Consider the following 5,341-nt stretch of genomic DNA (forward strand, 5'->3'; position numbering starts at 1 on the left):
ATTCTATAGAACTGTACCTACCTGTTTACTGCGTCGTCTTTGTCAATCAGGCGAATCTGTTGGCAATAATTTGCCAATGGCCACACACACAAATGCCTTTTTAAAATGTTACACTATCGTTATTATTCAGTAAATGCAAAAGTTACCGTAGCTATGTATAATGTATATAGGTACGCTATAATACTAATTAAAATAGCTACACAGATAATCTAGAGCCAGAAAACGGATCCGGTTTTTTCCGGCAGCGGAAACTAGTTTCCTCGGGACGCAAGCACAACAGTCAGTTATATTCAGTTTTCTGCAAGCCAAACTGTGTAGTCCACTTTAAAACATAAACAAAACAGATCTATTCACCTGAAAATGTCTCATTAGTAGAAAGTTTGTATTTGTTAACAGTTGATGACAACGAACGCGCTCGCTGATTCTGGTCCAAGTTATAACTAACGAATAGTGAATAGTTCATGTCTAACTCGACTAGCTTTTGTAAAACAGACGCTATATTAACTGGAGAGTTTAAAATGTAACAATGTTATGACCCGCGAACCACGGTCGCGTTGTTTAACGAATATGCAACGTGTAAAAAGTATGGCGGTACAAAACTCAATCACACCACAATTTTGGTGTGTGCTGATGCAAACTATCGCCAAATTGACGGAAAGTGATTTTATAACGTGCGTTTTTTAGTCAGTATTTTAAAGTACTATCATGTCATGCATGAGCTTAAGTGTTCTTTTGCATTTATCAAATACTTACAATTGCACAAACACTTAGCAAAACAACGCGGAAGAAATATACAAAAACCCGGGGATTGCGTCAATGACTAAATATTTAATAAAATGTGCATACCTATAAAAGTAAAATAAAGCCGACTTGTAGCCACGCACATAAAAAAAATTACGTCCATACTTGGATCAAGATACTTTAAAAATGTACCTAATATCGGCCTAACTCAGAGCGATATTTGACAGGACCATGTTTCACTGAGTGCAATGCAGTACCGAACGCAGTGATCCGTCCATCCGAACTGTGCCCTGTCAGAATTACTTCTTGACGCACGTAACATCCCTCGCACCATATGTCCAGTTTGCCAGATTTTTCTCCCTTTGACGTATCAGTGTGAGATTCCAGTGCCATCAGTCTTTGTTACATTTTTGGTATGCCAACTTTTTAAAGTGGTATCGAATGTTTTGTGCCGTTGACAGCTGTCAGATGTCAAGGGAAAAAACCGTTATTTGTACTGACTGTTAGCAACTGTCAGATGAACCAAAAAACGGTCGGGGTAACGGCCCTTTCACACGGCAGTCCAGTTTTTTGCAGGATACCGTTTTTTGCAGGATCCCGTTTGATCGCAAAAGATATTATATGCTAGTGTTCACACGAGCAAACCGCATGCAGGATCCTGCAAAATGCTGTTCCCGTCGATTTGTGCGATTCAGTTTTGTCACTTGAAACTGGATCGTTCGTCCAGTAAAAAGCGGGAATCCTGCAAAAACGGACGCTGTGTTCACACGTAGTTCAGTTTTGCAGGATACAGTAAAATGCCGGTCCCGCAAAACTGGACTGCCGTGTGAAAGGGCTGTTAGGGTATAAAGAATAATAATTTATGTAAGGCATATTGACGTATATCTGCATATTACATACAATAACTGATTTATCCGTTCTTTTGAATGAGAGATTGTTTGTCATCTATACTAATATTATAAAGCTGAAGAGTTTGTTTCTTTGTTTGAATGCGCTAATCTCAGGAACTACTGGTCCGATTTGAAAATTTCTTTCAGTATTAGATAGCCCATTTATTGAGGAAGGCTACAGGCTACTTTTTATCCCGGTACTGGAAGTAGTTCCCTGGTGAAACCCTGGCAGAAGCTAGTAATTTATACAATAACTGTAATTTCAAAATTCAATCTACAGGCGCAAAACAACCGATAGGTTGGATTTTGCTATCCGTGGTTAGTTTTGCAATGGAATGAAAACTCTCATTCGAAAAGATCTATTTATAAGACCGTTTATTAAATAATCAAGGAAAAGATAAATATGTCACCAGATATGTTTATTGTCCATCCATAACAAGAATTTATAGCAATTAATTTTTCAATTGACTTCTAGGAGAAGCTTCGTCATATTTCGCAGATAACAAACAAGTTTTCCGTTCCAAGAACTTCGGTCGATGTATAAATAAATTGGTTTGTTGTGTCTTAAAGTCTTGGAAAATTTCATACGACAGATTTAGGATGAAGTCCTGGATTGATAAGCACTTGGAAAACAAATGAAGGTAGTCCTGTTCTTTCTGCCAGGAATAGCGGAATTGTACGAAGGAGTTATCAAGCCTTGATACCCAGACTCTGGGTTTTACTCAGAAATCTGACACTAACCTTCGCTACGCCTACAGTGTGAGAGGTAATCCGATTTCCCGCATGTAAAAAGTTATGCTATTTTTATTTTTAATCTCCAGTTTTGGAAAATACTCGAAGCTAACTAAGAATTTGATTGTTTTATTAATTGCATATTCTACGCCGTCTTTATAAAGTTACGGTTTTTTTTCTGATAAAATGATAATGCGTCTCAATTTTGTGAACTTCTATCTATTACTATGTCCTCTCAGCTACGTCTCAATCTGTAAAACAGTTGATGTTCTTATATATTCTATTAAACACAGACAAAATCGATAGCTGGCCAGTCTATCGGAAATATATTATTCTATTAACTACTCGCGGTAGTTTGAGTTGAGCGTCGTGAAAAATGCACTAAATTGAGGCAAGGGGAATAGGATCCTTCTTTAGAAATGTCTTTTAGGACTCGCTTCAAAATACTATTAAGTTTTGTACAGACGATGCAATAAGTTACCATCATGAAAAAAGAAAAAAATGGACTCTCCCATTTTCTGAGTCGAATCGTTTAGCGACTGGAGTCTAAAGTCGATCGTAATACATTTTGAAAATTGATTTTTAGAGATCCTAAGGATTCTATTACACTAAGACTTCGCTCGGAGAGATCTTTTACCATTTTTTTTAACAATATTAATTCTTCTTCATGTATTTTATTCTTCATGTCAATCTTTCTCCGTGTGAAAGGAGGCCTGTGCCCAGCAGTATTTTACATGAAGCAATTTGAAGATATGTATGTAATTGTAAGCAAGCAATTCCCGAACAAGCCGGGTGTAATTTCACGTATACACACAAACTATTCTCTTGAATCACTCGTCTCTATTGGCGCGGAAACCCCATGAAATCCCCTTGCGTACTCAGAATGATCTAGACATGCGAAGCACTGGACTGACAAAATTTTAAACTATGTAAGGATAGACATATAATGTTATAGACTGGCTGATATCAGCGGTTTTACGTGCTTTCTTGAGGGAACTGCTTACCGCTCTGTGAAAAAAAAAACATAGCATTTGAAAGTTCCAAATCAAATAGTTTTTTGTTGGTAAAATAATTGAGATAATGGTTCTGTAGTTCCAGAGATTACCATCCAACGTCACTGATTCACTACCTTTGTCAATATTAATTGTTAATATCAACGCCTTGATGACGTGATCAAGATGATTATAGCGCTTTAATCGAGAGCTTTATACCTTAACAGCTTCTCTCAATATAGACTGTAGCTATTTCGTGTATGTAATGACTGTAAACTCGCAATCTAGGAAGCATGGACTTTAGTTAGGCTTCGACCCAAGTAGGCAGCCCGAATGAGTTTGTTTTATTTAGTGATGGCAAAAATCATTAAATGACCACTCCCGCTGTTGGTTTGCAGCGGGGAGGGAGTGTCAGACTTTTACTGACTAAAAATCCATCATCAGGCCTTTTATGTTCCAGGGCCGCGGTCACTCTTTCAAAGAATCCCGCAGCGTTTAGTACGCCTTCGATATATTTTTAATGAAGCATCCATAGTTTGCTAGTTTGGGCTCACTTTGCGCAGTTTGTAGCGTGACGTGCGCCGACTGTGTCAATTAGTGGCCGAATCACAGCAAAACCGGTTCCAGTCTAGAAATTGATCCGAGTTTGCTGGTAACTCAAATTTCCCTTCGCCACAAAGCGGCTCACTCAATCGGCTGCTAACAGTTTGCCGACCGTAGACACAGCTTTAGTCTTGATCATTATGTAGTTGAATATCTAACATTCAACTTCGAGCTGAATGAGCTGAATGAGATCTTTGATCCTCACGCATGGGAAGTCAAAGGGTGTGTCTTAATGGACCGCATCAAAGCCATGATCAGCTATGATCAGCTATTTGCTTTGCTTAAAGCCGTTTAGGTTGTACGCCGATTTGCGTAAGTACTGTTTGTTTTGATTTATCCTGCTTAAACGTTCGCTTTGGTTCAAGCATTGCTGAGCATGTTTAAATTGCTTATTTGGGGCCGCTACGCAATGAAAGGCACAGTTCGATCAAGTGTGAGTAAATTAAGAATTGGTTTTGACAATGGGACCTAAATTCATCTTACTATTATTATAAATGCAAAAGTATTTAGAATATCAATCTGTCTGTCTGTATGTCACTATCACCTACCTATATGAACCAAAACTACTGACCCATTGTATTCATAAAGTATTGTGCTTAGTTAGCAACTCATAACGACGTGTGGACACAAAACAGTTGAATAACGAGTTTTCGACACCACTAAGTATAAGACCCAGTTGTACGTTTCTATTATAATCTAACATTTACACTATCTTTCGTGTACTTTCGCTTGCGTTCCTAGGAAACTTTTCGTGCACCTGGATCTTGATTGCGTCAGCCGCTGCCAGAAATTATTATTTTATTTTTTGACCTACTTTTAATGGTTCCTCTAATTAGCACCTCCTTTCAAAAAAGCAAATAAACTCTTTAGCAACATCTTTTCGCATAAATAAGTCCATACCTTTTTTATGAGCAGCCAATGACCCGCCGCGGCCCGCCGTGGGTGCAGCGTGAGGGAGTGTCAGACTTACTGACCAAAATCCACTATGTTCCTTCTTAAGCCCTCCGTGTATCAAGGCCGCGGTAACTCTTTCAAACAATCTTGCAGCCCCGGCAGGCAATCAAATAAGTACACACCATAATAAGTGTTGGCAAAGAAAATTTTCACACATTCGTGAATAAATTCTTTTTTTTAACTCGCTTATCGCTATTAGCTTCACTTGTAACTAAGTATGTATCTAAGAAAATCTTGGAATCTTAATTTGACCCACTTCCCGACTTCGATCAGGATAAAATGCACACGCTCTGAGTTCTAATGACAATACATGATTAGCTAAGCAACGTTACAAAAAGGGTGTTTTTTAGTTTTTTTTTTTTAATATTTCTTTTCTTATAAACACCATCACAAACACCGACATCATATTATTTTTCTCTTGCAGGGCAG

The sequence above is a fragment of the Helicoverpa armigera genome, chromosome 1 (assembly GCF_030705265.1).
Source record: "Helicoverpa armigera isolate CAAS_96S chromosome 1, ASM3070526v1, whole genome shotgun sequence".
In the NCBI taxonomy this organism is placed as follows: Eukaryota; Metazoa; Arthropoda; class Insecta; order Lepidoptera; family Noctuidae; genus Helicoverpa; species Helicoverpa armigera.